This window comes from Vombatus ursinus, unplaced genomic scaffold, assembly GCF_900497805.2.
Source record: "Vombatus ursinus unplaced genomic scaffold, bare-nosed wombat genome assembly UNPS02014768.1, whole genome shotgun sequence".
Lineage (NCBI taxonomy): Eukaryota > Metazoa > Chordata > Mammalia > Diprotodontia > Vombatidae > Vombatus > Vombatus ursinus.
In genome coordinates, this window is record NW_020954546.1 from 37284479 (window position 1) to 37303675 (window position 19197).

Sequence of the window (19197 nt, forward strand, 5' to 3'; positions counted from 1 at the left end):
TCACAACAACCCTGGGAGAGAGGTGCTATTATTATACTTTACAGGTGGGGAAACTGAGGCAGACAGCGTTTAAAGTGACCTGCTCAGGGTCTAAGGTTATATTTGAGATCAAGTCTTCCTGGCTCCAGGCCCAGTGTTTTATCCACTTGGCCACCTGGCTGCCTTGGTTCTTTGGTAGAGAAATTTTATAAAACGTATGAGACTATTCAACTCATTTATTCTGTTGGTGCTTTTCCTTTGGAGGACTTAATGGTACTTTAATGGTCATTTCTAAGACTTAGGGATTGGGCCAGAGGTTGGGGGTTGTGCAGCTCATCTTGGGGCTGCATGTTCTCAGATCGATTGCCTTCTTTGTCATCCCCTGGATACCACCCCCAGCATGCCCACTGTGCCCACATGCCTGGGTTTTCCCCCTGTCACTACCCTGGGCCAGGCTCTTACCTCAAGCCCAGCTTGGCCTTTGAATGCCCTGCCTCCACACTTCTTCCCCCAGGTTTCCCTGGTTTCTTTCAAGTTTCAGCTCAAATCCCGGCTCCCAAGAAGCCTTTCCCAGTGCCCCTTGCTGCTATCACCTTCCCTTCCAGACTACCTTCGATACATTGTTTATCTCCTGTGGACCTTGTCTTTCTCGTGTTGTCTCTCCCAGTGGAATGTGAGCTTCTTGAGGGCAGGGACAGGTTGTTTTTTTCTTCCCCTTTTTTTGTATCCCTAGTGCAGCACACAGTGCCTGGAGCATAATAAGCACTGAATAAATGCTTTTTGATTGCTTGATTGAATGGACTTCTCTGCTTTCATTCAGTTTCTTCAGGCAAATTTATACACTGTTGCTGACTTAGATTCTTAGTCAAGTCAATTACTAAATAGTTATTAAGCACCTACTATGTACCAAGGACTGTGCTAATGCTGGGGATACAAGAAAGGCATAAGACAATTCCTGTCCTCAAGGAGCTCATGCTCTAATGGGGGAAGACACATGAAAAGAAGTTAAAAAGCTGGGGAGGAGGTGGAGGGAGAGCAGGGAGAAAGAGGCTACTTTTTGCCAAGTGGGAAATGACAACGTGGCTGGCTGCTTTGGGCAGCCTCCTTAGATGGAGGATCCAGGAAGAGCCCTGTATGTCCACCCCCACCTTCTGCAATCAGGAGAGGAAGGGGTCCTAGGGACAGGGAGTTCTGAGGAGGTTTGAATTTCAGAGCTGATTTCATCTTGGGATCATGAAGTCCAGGAAAACAGCTGGATGGGAAATAGTGAGATGAATTCTCTGGGTGCCCTCCTTAAATGGTAGTATAGCTCTTAACCCTTCCACACCTAACATTAACCTTCCCAAAACTGTGCAAAGACTATTTAGGACCTCCTTGGGCTTGCTGGAGCAAAAGCAAACTTCAGGGAAGGCGGAGTCCTTCATTAACTGGCTTCTTCAAACTGTGCCTTTGCTTTTCAACCCCTTTTTTCTGATATAACCTTTACCATCTCTTCTCTCCAACCAAAGTTGTAACCAGCAAGTAATATGTCTAGGACAAGTGTCATACACACACACACACACACACACACACAGACACATGGACACATATAGACACACAAACACACAAAGATTTCAAGTCAACTTTTAAAGACTGATAAGTAAAAGTACGTATAGAATGATTTTGCATATATATGTATACATAGTGTATATATGTGTATGTAAAAGTATATATAAAAGTATATGTGTCAAAGTAAAAGTAGGTATAGAATGATTTTGCATATATATGTATATATAGTATATATGGTATCTATATAGTGTATATACATATATATGGTATACACACATATTTGTGTCTAATGGCGGCCCTCTCTAGGGCGGGGGAAGGAAGAGAAAAAAGGGGAAAAAAAGAAATTTACATGATAACTTTATTATATATTTAAAAGGAGTAGCAAGTTGTATATCATCATCATTATCACCATCACCATCATCATCATCATCATCATCATCAAGACATAATCAGAAGGAGGCTCCAGGACACCCTTTAATGATGGGGAAAGTTTATTTATTCCTGGCTTAGTTGTTTCTAGTTGCTGAGGAACTAGAAGTACTGTCAGTGGTCCTCTACATTTTGTATCTCCCCCCTCCCCCTTCCCCTTTCCTCTCTTCCCTTCCCTGTCCCCCACCCTGCCCAGTGGCCAAGCCCTGATCTTCCTGACCCAGGTATGGCTCTGACTCCAGCCAAGACAATCTGCTTCTCACCCCGCCTCCCCCACACTCGGCTTGCTGTGTCCCAGTCTATGCTTTCATACGTGCCAGAAATCATGCTCAGGCGGACCTCCCTGAGCACTGGCCAGCAAGTGATGTCCGTTCTCACCTTTAATACCAGTTTTAAAACTTATCTCCTCCAAGAAGATTAGCCTGATTAACCCTGTTCCCCGGGAACAGCTTCTTCCTGATTGCCTACTGCACTCACCAGCTCAGCGTGTCCTGTGATTTTTCCTTTTGGGATATGGTGCTACGTTGGTGGTCCATGACGATTCTGGTTCCTCTGCTTTCTCTTCTGAAATGTATGGTAAGTTCCTTAGGGGAAATAGTGTTCATGGCTTCTTTTTACATAGGCAAGTACCAGGGAACACTGGATTTGTAGGAATGAAGCTATAATTATCCCAAGGAAAAATGGGGCTTTGTCCTAGCTTACCAATATTGAGATGGGGGTTGCTTCCTTCCTGCCAGGACATACCCATGCCATGGTCACTAGGGTTCCTTCTTCTCGTGTCCTGGTCTTCCTCTGGTTTAGAGTCATATGGCCCAGCTGCTCTTGGGTTGACCATGGGCAGAGTCTCCCTGGGAAAAGGTGTGGTCTGTCCTGCTTACCCTCAGGGACTGGTGAAGAACGAAAGCCTGGGGCCTGTCCCCAAAACATCCCTCTTCTAGACCGGCCTTCTTCTCCGACACCAGAGGCTCAAGAATTAAATTACCCATTTTTCTAGTGCAACCTCAGTCAGACTTTCTCGTGTTCTCTCCCTCCCCTCCTTCCCTCAACTGTTTCTGCCTTGGAAGAAATATTTCTCAGTTATGGATCTGCAGAGGCCCTGGCTTTGAACCCTGGCTTTACTGCTTGTTTGTGGCCTTAGGAATGTCATCTGTTTAGGCCTCAGCTTCCTCATCTGTAAAAAAAAAAAAAAAGGGAATTGGATTAGATGACTTCTTAGATTCCTTCCTGCTCCAAACCCTATGATCCTAGAGTTTGTATGGAATGGGCACTGAATCAACGCTCACTGACCCAATGTTGATTTTGTAAGACTTGTAAAAATAGTACTCCCTTAGAAGGAAGGAAAGAAGGGAAGAAAGAAAAGAAAGAGCAGGTTGTTCCATATGTGATTTCATGGGCTGAGTCTCTAGAGCAAGGGACAGTAAGTAACCTCTCAGAAACAGGTGAGAAACCTTTATTTACTCACTCCGATTGAAAGCCTCTCATTCCAGTAATGCACTTTAACATATAGTAATATCTTTTATTACACATTAAAACTATATATGTGTGTGTGTGTGTGTGTGTGTGTTGATGGAATCACAGATCAGCACAAAAAGCTTCCATAAATCACCCTTCTGGTTCTGCCTAGAAGATCAAAGCCCCTGCAGAACATCCCTTCCTCAGAGGAGCTCTTCCTAGTGTCTGGGATCTTTAAAGGGAAGGGCATGGGATACTGGGATATGATGCAGTCTTCAAGGCCATGGAGGCAGGGGAACCCTTCCTCACCAGTCCAGCAGGCTCAGTGTCAGGGACACCTTTGGGGAAACCAAGCCTTGAGCCTTGGGCTCCCAGGAGCAGAATGACTTATGTCCAGGAGCCCCAGATCTTGGGTTGGAAGGAGGGCAGTGACTTCATCCATGTTCATTGACCAACTGACAATTTTGGAAGACTTAAAAATAGTATTCTCCAAGAAGGAAGAAAAGGAAGGAAGAAAAAATGAAGGCAGGAAAGAAGGAAGAAAAGAAAAAAAGGAAGGGAGAAAAGGAAGAAAAGGAAGGAAGAAAAAGAAGGAAAGAAAGGAATGAAGAAGAGAAAGAAAAGGAAGGAATAAAGGAAGAAAGGAAACGGCCCTGAGTACTTTGGATTATAGACCCTAGGGCTAGAGGTTGGGCCTGACTTTTGCTCCTTTACTTGCTGGCTATGGGATAATCAGGAATTCAGTGGCCCTCTTCCTGCCCTTTTCTGAAATGGAGATAAATCCTTATCTATCTCTGTGATATAGTTGTAGGGTAAGCATATTAATTGGAATAAGGACATTCAGAGATACTTGCTATAAAATAATTAAAATTGTTACAACCCAGGCCAGATATGTAAAGATAACCCAGTAATTCAGCCCCAGTGTGGGTACACAAAGAGTTTATTGCGTAAGCTTCAAAGTTCCTTAGATACTAAGTTCTTAAAGTACCTTGGGTAGAGATTATGATAAGCCTCCAGGCAGATACTGAGCTTTCCCAGGCTTCATCCTTTCTCCTTTGCTCCCTACTTCTGTCTATTCTACTGTCACTGCCAGAGAAATTTTTCTGAAGTCAGTTTTTAACTTAGCCCTTACTCACCAGCTCAAGAAACAGCAGTAGATTCCTAAGGCCTTTTGGATCAAATCCAAATTCTTCATCCTAACAGTTAAGACTTTTCCTTGAATATGGCTTCATCTTATGAAATCTTTATGTTCCTCTATTCCTCAGCTACTGTCACAGGCTAATCTCCTTAATATCCTCCTAACCTCTGTCCCCTCTTTTTCAGGCCTTTCCTTGATCTTGTCCCCACCCCACCTGTAGCCCACAGTGACTTCCTTTTTTTAAAATTCATTTCAGTAAATATTTATTAAGTGCCTACCATATGCGAAGTACTGTAAGGGGTGGGGAAGGTATGTGATTCTCCCTGTCCCCTCTTATTTGATACAGTCATAGATGATGAGATTCCATACATGATGGAACACCTCCCTAATTGAGGCAAGAAGGGAACAAATTCATTGGTTGAGCAAACAAACTAGCCAAACTCCTGGAGGCTTTAAATAGTGAAGTCCCAGAGGAATTTCATCAGTTTGATAAAGTAGGAGAGATTTCAAGCGGGAGCTGCTAATGTAGCAGACTCCTGTAGAGAGGGAAGGAGGGAATTTCTCTCTTTCCTCCCCTCTTGATCCTGCCCCCCACCCCCATTTTGGCCATGTAGCTTTGAAGAGGGGACTACTTGAGCAGTAGAAGACATTCCATCCAACAGATCAGAGACACACACCCAAAATTGACACAGACATAGAGAGTCACTTGGAAGAAGAAACAGCTTCAAAGAATAGGACCCCTGGTAGGAGAGAAGAGAGCCAGGTCTGGAGAGGAGGAGATCCTGGGAACTCAGTGTAAATTACATAGTTTCAGAAGTAGCCACTCACAATGTGATCTTATCCCTTGAGTATGTATTGGTTAGGGGAGTAGCCCAAATTGTACTAGCTATCCCTCCTAGCTTTGTGTCCTCTGCATATTTGGCAGCTAGTGGTGCAGTGGATGGGGCACATGGCCTGGAGTCAGGAAGACCTGAGTTCATATCTGGCCTCCGATTTGAAGGTAACATACAAGCTGTGTGACCCTGGGCAAATCACTTCTCCCTGTTTGCCTCAGCGTCCTATCTGTAAAATGAGCTGGAGAAGGAAATGGCAAACCACTCCAGTATCTTTGCCAAGAACACCCCAAATGGGGTCACAGAATCAGATGTGACTGAACAACAACAATACCATTTATGCTTTTATCCAAGTCATTGATTAAAATATTAAACAGCACAGGGTCAAGCACAAGTCCCTGGGGAACTCCACTAGAAACTCTTTGCCACATGGACATTGAATTATTAATTGCCACTCTGGCCATCCAATCAGGTTCTCCATCTAATTGTATTATCCTATAATCTATTTCTCTCTTTTCCACAAGAAGAATATGAGATACTTTATCAAATGCTTTGTTAAAATCTAGATAAACTATATATGTATATATTTTTTATTTTTTATTTTTTTTGCAAATTGGGTCACTTAGTTCTCAAATCTTGTGGTTCCTCATTTATTTTCCATGATCTTTCAAATATCACTGTCAGTGGCTCAGCAGTCACTTCTGCTATATCTTTTAGTTCCTGAGAATATAATTCATCTGAGCCAGGTGACTTAAACCAGGTGCTCTCTTACTATCTCCTTATTTATCTTGGGTATCAACTTCCTGATTAACTGATTATTTTTGTTCTCTCATTTCTAGTGTAAAGGTCATTCTCCTTGGCAAAGAAAACAGAAACAAAACAAAAAAAATTGAGCAATTCCACCTTCTCTTTGATGTCAATTATCATCAGCCCCTCTACTCCAAGGACAGGACCAATCCCTTTTTTAGGATATTCCCCCCATTATAGCTAAAATGGGAGTCATTGTCCTTTTCTTTCTTCACTAGCCTTAGCTTACATACTCTGAGTTATAACATTCCTTACACTATTTTTATATGACCATGGATGTTACCTGGGCTAACTTTTATTTTTGAACATTTATTTTTAAAAACAGAAGTTGGTTGGTGAGATCCCTGTACATCCACATTGGGCTCTTCAGAAAAATCCCAGTTATTCTTTTTACTAAAATTGTTTTCCTTCATATCTTCAAATTTTCATTCTTGAGCATCTCCCATTTTTCCTGGGTTGACTTCCCTTACAATGTTTTAATTTGTGGGTTCCTCCCTATCTTTCTCCTGAACTCTTTTAAATATGATTTCCCTAGGTACAAGTCAGATTATGCCTAGATTTCCTTTCCTTTCTTTATCATTAACTCTAGGATAGAGTGGTCATTTCCCTCCAGGGCTGCTGTCATTTTTGCCCTGGAAACCAGTACCTTTCTTTTAGTGATAATAAAAGCCAGAATAGAATTTCCATCTTTTTGTAAAATTGAGAGTGAATTGAATCAATCATTCAATCATGCCCACCCTGCTTAAAATAACTTAGAAGATGCTTTATACCCTGATATTTTTATCAAATGAGAACATCTCTATTGAATCATGCAATAAATCTAAGGCATTCAACTAGTTCCACAAAAGTCATATCATTTTGGAAGGAGGAAAATGGTTACAGCCATTGGATGAAATGAAATGATGCTACATTGGAAGTATATTGGGATTGATTGAGTAGACTGATCATTCCCTGTGGAGCTTGGATAAAATAGCAAACCAGTTCAAAACTTAGCATCCCAGGGTTGAGTCAGCGCAGTGGTGGAAACACTTTACCAAAACCCCTGAAAGAAAATCCCTTGGAGAGGACAAGAGGAAGACAGAGAGCCTTTGTTTCCTTGCTCTCACCCACTGACCAGAGGAAAGCCTTGAAAACTTTGAAAGGTTAGATGATTTGTGACTATAATAGTCAGTGTCCCCAAAACAGTGATGGCTGGTGTCAGCATGTGCATTGGGAGCCTGGAAACACATTGAAGACAAATTAGAGGAAAAGGAGTTCCATGACTACAGAAAGAACCCAGCAGAAAGCTATCCCATACATAAGAAGAACTTTATGAGGACTTCATGAAGGTGAGAAAGGTACTTCTCACAACTGGGAGCTGAGAATTATCCCTTTGACACATATGCTTTCTAAGCCTAAGTCTACTTTCTGTTAGAATCTTTATGTATTTGTGGAAGAGCATGCCTCTCATCTGGAGGGATGGTTTGTACCAACTGTTCTTACTATACCACCTTATAAATAGTGACATTTTAAAAATGAGTTAAAGCTAATTAATATCAACTAGTAATCAATCGAGGAGCACACAAGTTGGGGCTCATGAGTAATAGCCTTAGATCACTACTCCCCAAACCTTTCAGGGTTACTCCTAGAATCCTAAGACAGGAAGCTTTCCCCTGGGAACCTATCCTGTCTGAACAAGTAGGGCTTGGGAAAGTGAGCCCACATTATGTACTGCATTTTGAAGGATAAAATTAGCACTAAAGCAAATTTGAGAAGTTATTAGCTTCCTTTTCTCCCAGGGATGTATGTTTCCCGAACTCTTCACTTATTTCCTCTTTCTTTTCAGGTGATCTGTAGTATACTCCAATGACAAAATTGCTTCTATTTCTCCCTCCAGTGACCTTCACCCAAATATTTTCCGTCATGCTACCCTACTATGGTTCTTGGATTTTCTTATGAGTATACCTTCTTAATATAGAATGCTATTCATCTCCCCTTCCCCCCCACCACTTCCTTTTTATGAATCTTTTTTCTTTTGCATCAGGTATACCCATTCAAAGTAATGTTCTAGTCATGATTTTTCTCCCATTAAAATCCAGTGATACATGCAAGTGATACAAATTTACCTCTTGAGTTAGGATTTCAAGTTCCTCTCATTGTTTGCTGAAACTTTGTGCATTTGCCTTTTGTTTTTGTTTGTAACTCTGAATTCTGACACCCTTTATGTCTTACAGTGAGACTTACACCTTATTTCCCTTCACAAACTCTGCAGTCCAGTGACACTGGCCTCTTTTGCTGTTCCTTGGACCAGACATTCCTCCTATGTACTTTTTTTTTTTAATTAAAAACATTTTTTTTAACCAATCAACAAAAATCCACCTTCTCTTCCTCCTACCTCCACACTGCTCCCTTGAGAAAGAAAGACAAAACCCCTATTACCAACATGTGTAGTCAGATTCCAGTAAACCAAATTCCTACATTGACCATGTCCACAAAAGCATCTCAGTCTGCATTCTGAATCCATCACCTGTTTATCAGGAGGTGGTTTTTATTGAATGTTCTAGAATCATAGCAGGTTATTGCATTGATCAGAATTCATAAGTCTTTCAAAGTTGTCTTTACAATATTGTTGTTACTGTATAAGCCATTCTTCTGGTTCTGCTCACTTCATTCTGTATCTGTTCATACAAATTTTTGTGGTTTCTTTGAAACCATCCTCTTCATCATTTCTTACAGCACAATAGTATTCCATCGCATTTATATACTATAAATTGTTCATCCATTCCCCAACTAGGGGTACCCCCTTAGTATCCAATTCTTTGCCTCCACAAAAGGAACTGCTATAAATATTTTTTTCTATATCCTTAGTGTTTTTTTTTTTAATTTTAGGATGAATCTATCCCTTAATGTATCCTCCTGGTTATCCCCCATCTTCCTTGTCTCCTTTCCTTACTATTTCCCTGATAATTAAAATAGATTTCTGTACCCCATTGTGTGTGGGTATTTTCCATCCTTTGATAACTTCAGATGAGAGTGAGGTTCAAATGTCAGCTGCATCCTCAGCCCCTTCCTTCTTGTTTGTGTAGCCTTCTACTCATGAAACCTGATTAAGTGGGATAATTTTCCCTAACCTTCCCCTCCCTTGCCCCTCAACTGTATTCCTCTTCCCCTACATTTCTATTCTTTTAAGATCATCAAAACATAATAGCATTAATCCCAGGTCTTTGGCTTAAGTAGACTCCTTTTATGACATCTAATTATGATGATTCTGAGGGTGCATGTGTATCATCTCCTCATATTAGAATGTATAATTTATCTTTGCTTAGTGTCTTATGATTGTTTGCTCATGTTTACCTTTTTATGTTTCTCTTGATTACTAAGTTTGCACTTCACAGTTTCTATGCAGCTCTGCTCTTTTAATCAGAAATGCTGGAAATTTTCTATTTCAATAAAGGTCTGTTTTTACCCCTTGTACAATTATATATAGTTTTGCTGGGTAAGTTTTTCTTGGTTGTAAGTCTATATTCTTTGCTTTATGAAATGTCATCTTCCAAAGGCTCAGTTCCTTTACAGCAGTAGCTGTTAAATCATGTGTAACCCTGACTGTGTCCTTGGTACTTGAATTCTTTCTTTTTGGCTGTTTGAAGTATTTTTTTCTTTGGCCTGGAAGCCCTGAATTTTACCTATAATGTTTCTGGGACTTTTCATTTTTGTGTTCCTTTCAGGAGGTGACCAGCGGATTCTATTTCTACTTTGTCCTCTGGTTCTAAGGTATCTGGACAGTCTTCTTTTATGATTTCTTGAAATATTATTTCTAGGCTCCTTTTTGTTATGGTTTTCAAGTAATCCAGTGATTCCTAAATTATCTCTCCTTAATGTGTTTTCCAAATAATTTTTTTTGGTATAGGATACCTTACATTTTATTCTATTTTTTCAGTCTTTTGACTTTGTTTTTAGCATTTCTTGTTTCATGGAATCATTATCTTATATTTTGTCTATTCTAATTTTTAGGTAGTTTGTTGCTTGGGTAATGTTTTGTATCATTTGTGCCAAGTTGTTAATTTCCTTGCCAATTCTTTCTTCCATGGCCCTTGCTTATTTTCCCTTTAAAAAAAAAATAAAAAGCCTTTTGCTTCATCTCTTCCAAGAATTCTAGTTGAACTTGTGCTCAAGCTATGTTTTTCTTTGAGGCTTTGCTTGTAAATATTTTGGAATTATCCTTTTCTTTCTGGATATGAGTACTGAGTGACCTTGAGTGACCTGCTCTTTATGGTGAGATCCTTTTTTTGTCTGCTTATTCTTCTAGCCTATTTTCTGGACTTTAGGTTAGGTCTGGGCTCTGTGAAGTTTTGCAAGGAATATCTGGGCTGGTCCTACTGCTGCTTTCTTGGAGCATTGAGCATTGTATCATTCTAGGATCTCAGAGACAGCTCAGACTGGGTACCTCCAAGATTTCAGTGGTTCCAAAGTGACTTAATCCACAGCATAGTCTGAGAGTTGCCCTTTGGTCTGAGCTCAGCAAGTCTCTGACCTAGGTTTGGATCTGAGCAACATTCCTTTGGGCTTACCCCTGTTGTTCCAGTAGACCACCTCTGGACTCATCTGCAACTGAAAAGCTCTACTGGTTCAGACCCACAGAACTGTAGATTCCTCTTTGTTCTGGAATTTCTGCCCTGGCTATTCTAACTTCAAACTTCAACTTGGCTGGAGACTGGAACTAAGACTGTGCTGTACTCCTTGGGTCAGAACCTCACAGCTGCTGCTTGCTTTTAAAAAATTTCTTAAAAATATTTTATTTTTTTGCTCTAAATCACTATTGATTAGAGAAATGCAAATTAAAACAGCCCTGAGGTACCACTTCACACCTATCAGATTGGCTAATATGACAGGAAAGGAAAATGATAGATGTTGGAGGGGATGTGGGAAATACTATTTTCACTTTTTTTCTTTCTCGTGGTTTTCCCCTTTTGTTCTGATTCTTCTTTTACAACATGACTAATGTGGAAATATGTTTGACACAATTGTACATGTATAACCTATATCAGATTGCTTGCTGCCTTGGGGAGGGGGGAGGGAAAGGAGAGAGGGAAAAGAACTTGGAACTCAAAATTTTACAAAAATGAATGTTAAAAACTATCTTTATATGTAATTGGAAAAATGAAATGCTATTAAGGGCAATATAAAAAAATTTTTTCATCAGTTACATGTAAAATCAACTTTTAACATTCATTTAAAATTTTTTTTGAGTTCCAAATCTTCTCCCTCTCTCCCCTTCTCCCTCCTTGAGACAGTAAGCAATCTGATATGGGTTATACATATACAATCATGTAAAACATTTCTGTGTTAGTCATTTTGTGGAAGAAAACTTGGAAAGAAAGAAAGAGACAGAGAAAGAAAGGAAAGAAGGAAGGAAGGAAGAAAGAAAAAAGAAAAAAAGAAAGAAAGAAAGAAAGGAAAGAAAGAAAGAAAGAAAGAAAGAAAGAAAGAAAGAAAGAAAGAAAAAGAAAAGGAAGGGAGGGAAGAAGGAAAAAAGAAAGAATGCTTTAATTTGTATTCAGACGCCATCAGTTCTTTCTCTGGAGCTGGATAGCATTTTTCATCATGAGTTCTTTGGGATTGTCCTGGATCATTGTATTGTTGAGAATAGCTAAGTTATTCACAGTTATTCATTGGACAATATTGCTGTTACTGTGTACAGTGTTCTCCTGGTTCTGCTTACTTCACTCTGTATCAATTCATGTAAATCTTTTCAGTTTTTTTTTTTAAATCATCCTGGTTGTCGTTTCTTATAGCACAATACTATTCCATTACAATCATATACCACAACTTGTTTAGTTATTCCCCAAAAGATGAGTATCCCCTCAATTTCCAATTCTTAGCCACTACAAAAAGAGCTGCTATAAATATTTTTGCACGAAAAGGTTCCCTCCCTCTTTTATAATTTTTTTTTGAGATACAGTCCAAGTAGTGGTATTGCTGGGTCAAAAAGTATGCAAAATTTTATAGCCCTTTGGGCATAGTTCCAAATTGCTTTCCAGAATGGTTGGATCAGTTCGTAACTCTGCCAACATTAGTTCCCTGGTTTCCACATCCTCTCCAACATTTACCATTTTCCTTTTCTGTCATATTTGCAACTGATAGGTGTGAGGTGGTACTTTAGAGTTGTTTTAATTTGCATTTCTCTAATCAGTAACAATTTGGAGCATTTTTTCATATGACTATAGGTAGTTTGATTTCTTTGTCTGAAAACTGCCTGTTTATATCCTTTGACCATTTGTCAATTGAGGAATGACTCATATTCTTATAAATTTGACTCAGTTCTCTATGTAGTTGAGAAATGAAGCCTTTATCAGAGATACATGCTGTAAAAGTCCTCAAACCCCCCCCCAGTTTTCTGCTTTCCTTCTAATTTTGGTTGCATTGATTTTGTTTGTGCAAAAATGTTTTAATTTTATATTATCAAAAAATATCCATTTTACATTTCATAATGCTCACTGTATCTTGTTTGGTCTTAAATTCTTCCTTTATGCATAGATCTGGCAGGTAAACTATTCCATGCTCTCCTAATTTGCTTATGGTATTGCCCTTTATGTTTAAATCATGTATTCATTTTGACCTTATCATGGTATACAGTGTAAGATATTGTTCTCCACATAATTTCTGCCATACAGTTTTCCAGTTTCCCCTGCAATTTTTGTCAAGTAATGAGTTTTTGTCCCAAAAGCTTAGATCTTTGGGTTTATCAAACACTGAATTACTGAGGCCATTTACTATAATGTATCGTTGTAGTAAATTGACCCACCACTCTATTTCTTAGCCAGTACCAGATTGTTTTGATGATTGTTGCTTTGTAATACAGTTTGAGATCTGGTATGGCTAGGCCACCTTCCTTCACATTTTTTTGCTGCTTACTTCTAAACTTGCTCATTGCTTGATACACAGCTTAGAACCTGTAACCACTCTTCATCCTGGAACACTACCCCTAGGTGCAGGTCCTTCCCTCAGACAGTCCTAGCTGTGTGACCTGGAACTGGGTAGTGAGCAACAAAGCTGCCATTTCACACCTATATCTATTTTCTGCAAAGTTTTAGATTATCTTTGCTGGATTCTGATCTCTTCTTACCCTACTACACAACCTTTACTTGCAATGGAATGCTTTGCATGGTGTTTCTGTCTAGGTCCTGTCCCCAGTGGCTATGGACCTCTGTGTCTGTCTTCTTTAACCAACCTGGGTTGGAAAATTGATTCACTGACCCCCAACATACATTCATCAAGTTTAACCTTCTCAATCCAAAAGGGCTGATTACCAGTGCAAAGTTAACAAAGACTCACAGAACTCAGCCCATTAATGCAGACAGGACATTTTGAGTGTCCTGCCAAAAGTGATCCTTGGCAAAATTGTGAGGCTAATGAAATATGTCTTTACTTTCTCTGTGCCCTTTCTTCCCTTCTCTCCCCACCCACTTCGCACCAAGAATGCCCTTTCTTGTAGTCCCCTGTGCTCTTATAGAATGGGGTTAGTGACTTAATGTTTTACCTAATGGTATTTACATTAACAAAGGAGCAGAGATCAGGCAATGCTTAACATAAAAGAATGAGTGTTAATAGGTAGAGTTATAGACACCTTGGTATTTGAGAGGAGGAAAATACATTCCTGTCAGACCGCAGGAAAATGCCTACTCTGCTTAAGTGCTAGGCTAACTCTAGTTTCTGAGTTCTGTCTCATTGATTCTTCATCCTTGAGTCTCCTGGTGGCCAACATAAACATAAAAACCATCTTGTCAGGTGTAGGGTCCTAAGGGACAAGGAGATCTGTCCTCTGCTCTTCCATGGAATTAGTGTGACCTTTGGTTGGAAGCAAGGAGAAGAGCTGTTGCTGTGGGTCTCCATGGAGTCTTTGTAGTTCTTCCTGCCTCATAGATAGACAGCTGGGCCTGAAGTCAAATCCAGCCTCATACATTTACCAGTTGTGTGACTGTGCAAATCATAACCTATCTGCCTCAGTTTCCCCAACTGTAAAATTGTATGGATAATAATAACACCTCTCTCAGGTGGTATGCTGGCAGGATCCAACGACTCATTTGTAAAATGCTTAGCACAGTGACTGGCATGAAGTAGGTGTTGTACAAATGCTTATTCTCCTCCTCTTTTCCCCTCTCCCCCTATGCTCTGGAAGCACGTGAGGACTTGGCTGTCTGTGACTGTAGTGTTACAAGGTTTATTGATCCTGGATAGCTTTCTAGAGCCACTTCCTAATGCCAACAGACTACCACTGTGGAATGGTGCAGTGGCCCCTCCATAGACCCCTCCACTACAGCAGACCACGTAGCAAAATGTTGGGTTCTCTTCCCAGCGGTCCACAGTGTGATATGTCTTCCTTCTCCTCCTCAAGTTTTTATTTCTGTGAAACGTAATGTGGGGAGGTTGGGGGAATCCCAAGAAGGGTGGTTATTGATTGGATTGTGCTCCTAAACTGAGTGGGGGGGAAGAAGGAAGTAATGACTTGCAAAATACCCTGGGTTGCCGGTCTAAGTGTTAATGTTTCACAGATCTGGAGGGATCCTTGGGCCTTTGAACCAAATACCTGATCTCTGAAGCAAGTATAAAGTTCATACCTGTTACAGAGCTTCCATATGCGATGTACCCAAAAGGCCGGCTTCCCATTGCAAGTGGCTTCTGAAACCTCCTTCCCCGTGAAACGCTGATCTTAGGACTCCTTTTGGAATCCAGCCAAAACTTTTTTTTCCACACAGAGTGCTGGGCTCATCTTCGTGAGTTCAAATCTGGCCTCAGAAACTTATGTGACCCTGGGCAAGCCACTTCACCCTGTTTTGCCTCAGTTTCCTCATTTGCAAAATGAGCTGGAGAAGGAAATGGCAAACCACTCCAGTATCTTTGACAAGAAAATCCCAGATCGGGCTCCTCCCTCCTCTTCCCCATTAGTTCCACTCTCAGAGGAGCCACTGCCAGTTATTGTCTCCTTGGGGATTTCGGGCTCTTTTTTCTCTGCATTAAATTTGGATGTATTTTATGAATAATCAAAAGCCAACACTATCAGGCCAGTACTTTAAAACTAGAAAAAAAAAAGATGAAAAAAAGAGATTTGACCCTAATCAGTTTCAGGACTGTATTATTCAAGGTTTCACTGAAACTGACACTGATTTGGAAGCAGTAGCAAAATTTTGTGATGCTTCTAGGGCAAAACTTGATTATCTCCGATATGCAGAAATATTCTTTGACTTTCTGGTGGCTGGTGGCATGCTGGCCCCAGGTGGCACACTGGCAGACGACATGATGTCTGTGTGTTTACAGCACAAGAAGACCTAGAGACCAGGCGAGCCTTTGCTTAGATTTTTATCAAGTTAATCAGGAGATACAAATATCTTGAAAAGAAATCTGAGGATGAAGTTAAAAAGCAGCTGCTATTCTTAAAGGATTTTTTAGAGTCTGAAAGGAACAAATTGGCCACGTTACTGAGGTTCTTCTGGCCAATGAGACTCTTAATGCATCCAATCCTAATGGCCTTTATATTGAGAATTTGGTTAAAGAAGGCGTTGCAGTGGCCTTTGTTGTAAAGCTGTTTAAATTATGGATAAATGAAAAAGATATCATTGAAGTAGCTGCTAGTTTTTAGAAAGTCAGCATAGACAACAGACTGATGGAACTTTTTCCTGTTAACAAAGTGTTGAGCACTTTACAAAATATTTTACCAAAGCAGGTCTAAAAGAGCCTTCTGAGTACGTTGGGAGCCAGCAAACCATAGGAGCTGATAAAGAGCTGCAGAACAAATATCATGTGGTGATCCAGTTAAGGATATGATTTTGTGTGTCATGGAGGAGATGAAGAAAAACAATATCCCAGAACAGCTCGTTCATTATAGGCGTAGTCTGGTCAAGTGTAACGAGCGCTGTGGAATGGAACAAAAAGGAAGAGCCGGGAGCAGAGCGAGCCGTCGAGAACGTGAAGCGATGTGGCCCCCGCTTGCTGCCTTTACGACTCAAAGTCAATCTGAGCTGACTCTGTTACTGAAGATTCAGGAGTGCTGTTAGAACATCATTCACTTCGTGAACACCTTCGAGAAAACCGTGATGCTTTTTTTTTTTTTTTTAACAAAGCTGAAGTCCTGAATGAAGAGCCCATTTTGGAGTAGTGTAAAGATGCACATGTTGCAAAGGGGGAAAGTGTGTTTCTTGAGCAAATGAAAAAATTTGTCAAGTGGCTGAAGAATGCAGAAGAATCTGAGTCAGAAGTGAAAGAAGGTGACTGAATTGTGAAACTACAAGCTCAGTAAAGAAAACAGGAGCTGTAGATAAAATGTCTTATCTCCTGTGTCCTTCTGGTTCTTATATCTTCCTACCCCCCTGTATTAAGCTTAATATAAGGGCTTTCATGGCAAATTTATTTTAACCATTTTCTATGGTTACTGAAAAAATATTGGGTTTAGTTTTTAAAACCATGTTTTAAGTAGCTACAGGAACTATAGATTTGAATCTAATGTTGCATTAGTTTTTTTCAGTTATTATCTACCGCCTGTAGTTTCACCTGTAATAATGTAATTTAAGGCTTTCCACAATGAACAGTTCATTTTACCCCTGGGTTTTCTATAAACAGTTTATAAGACACGATTTGGTTAAAAACGATTTGTTATGAATGTTCTGTTTGCAAATTAAACAAGTATCCAAAGCCAAAAGGCAAGTGACTCGTGTGGTAATTTGGTATGACATGAAAAGGCAGTATTCAATGGTGTTCAGAGCATTCTTCAGATGATAATCTCCTATATAAGACCTCAAGGGTTAATTTCTGAACATTGATTCTAAGGTAATTAGCTCGCTTTTTTGTTGATATTACTAAAGAGTGTTTCTGTTAACACTTATTTTTTTGTAGCATTATTAGAAGTTTAAGCAAAGAGTTTCCAAGTAGCCTACAATTAGAATTTCTATTACCCTTGCTTCTTGGTTTCCTACATGTAAGTGAAGGAATTGGTGGAAAGTAATTCAAAAAAATGAAGGCAGCACATGTGACCAGGGAGGTGGAAAGAGGAAAATTAAGTCTCTCCATTGCATGCTTTTCTGCATTCAGTGTTTTAGCCAGTGAAAGTAGGTGAGCATCTATTATGCCACCATCTCCAGGCCTACTTACTAATGTATTATTAAAATAGTCTTGTCATTCACAGTATCTTGCACTCTAGAGAATAGGAGAAGAATCATTAAAGGGAGTACATGTAAAGAAATGACAAATATCCTAAACCTGTCCTAAACCCAGTAAAATTGTTTATTATGTTAAGTGGCCCGTGTGTTATAGCTTATAAAGAGCTCCTTTGGGACTGCAAGCATAACTGTTCAGTTTGTCTTCTTGGCTTAGAGTCATCCAGTTTGTTGTATTGAAATGCATTGATATGAGACCAGTTGGCCAAACTGGACTGTCTTTGTTCTTTAGCCTGTACAGGGATGACTTAAGCATCTGCCCAATATCTACCCCGGGGGCCATTTTCTTCTTGCCACAAGCCAAAAGAGTTTCATTTCCAGCTCTCAGTCTTTTTATTCTGATGGCTTACTTTTTTACTTTGAACCTTTGCTGATAATTTGTCTAGACACATAGCATAGCCATTAGAAGATGAATCGGTGATCGTTGCTTCATTTTTGGCAGCTTAAATTTTGTGGTAGGCAAACAATATTTTAAGGGACCATTTTGAAATAAGGTGTTCTTAATTAACTCTTCACCAAAGCTGGAAGCAGTGTCACCAGGACGTCTGTGAAATATGCCCTATCTTAGCATGTGCAATTAAGAGCCAAGAATTTGATATTTAAAATCAAAAGTACACCTTGAGGAAATGAAGTGTAATATAATTTGAAAGTGTAATGGCCTTATAAGGAAGAGCATTGTAACTGATAGTCTTGTGAGTAGAGTTTATGTTAAGTTTTCATACATAGATATTATGTGTTTATCAATAGGTTTCTACTGTAGTGATCTGCTTCCTTTGTAATTTATAGTCCTAAAGACTTTAAAACAAAATAAAGTCCATCCTTGAACTTAAAAAAAAATCCCAAATTGGGTCACAAAGAGTTGGACATGACTGAAAACTGAAATGGAACCCATAGGACACTTAGAGATCTGATGAGCCAAGAAAGGTCTGAGAGGAAGGTGAAAAAAGACTTTAAAATTAATTCAGAAAAAAGACTAAAAGGAACATTTTGATCCCTAGGCTTTTAATAATGTAATTTTTAGTAATGTCAGTAGTAGGTGCATACTCCTTGCCTTCTCCTGGTAGGCCAGGAGACATCTCACTTCCAGCACAACTAACTAGCTGTGTGATCTTGGGCAGATCGCTTCTCTTGGCTTCAATTCCCTCATCTGCAAAAGGAAGAGGTTGGATTAGGTGATCTGTAAAGCTATTCTGTCTCCAACATGCTAAGGCCTCATCATAGGATAATAAGATAATAGAACCAGATTGAGAAAGAGATACCTCCTCTCCGTGGCCTAGCTCTGTTTCTTGAAACCATAGCATCCAGATTGGGGTGGAGTTACAGCTTTTTTTCCAGCACTAATGAATTCTTCTTTTTAAAGCCCGCATCTCCCAACCACCCCTTTGCAAATGATTTCCTTACAGTCCTGGCTTGTGGCCACAGAGAGCCTGCATTGAAGTCATTCTACAGTGGGTCCGGTGATTAGAGAATGACCAAACATGTTGTGGCACGTAATATGATAGACTATTAAACCCTTTACGTGGCTGCCAGTGATTTTCTTAAAGCGCAAGCCTGACCATGTCACCCCTCCCCCAACTTAACAAACTCCAGTCGCTCCCTATTTCCCCAAGGATCACATATGAACTTGGCTGCTTTCTATTTTTCCAGTCTTTTAATACTTTACTTCATATTATGGGAGTAAAGCATTTTGCATTCCCCAAGCACTCTATGGTCTAGATGTAGTGGCCTATGCGCTAGTCCTCATTCAAAGTGCTTATCTCCCATCTCTGGGCCTTTGCATTGGCTGTCCCTCGTGCCTGGAATGCTCTCCCTCCTTACCTTTCCTTGT

At 40.0% G+C, this 19197-nt stretch overlaps 1 protein-coding gene and 1 pseudogene across 1 annotated transcript in view; both read left to right on the plus strand.

Moving 5' to 3' along the window:
- Positions 1–19197, plus strand: part of LOC114043363 (Na(+)/H(+) exchange regulatory cofactor NHE-RF3-like) — a 102756-nt gene that overhangs the window by 37741 nt on the left and 45818 nt on the right. The gene's annotated exons all lie outside the window — the stretch shown is intronic.
- Positions 15353–16432, plus strand: LOC114043366 (annotated as a pseudogene).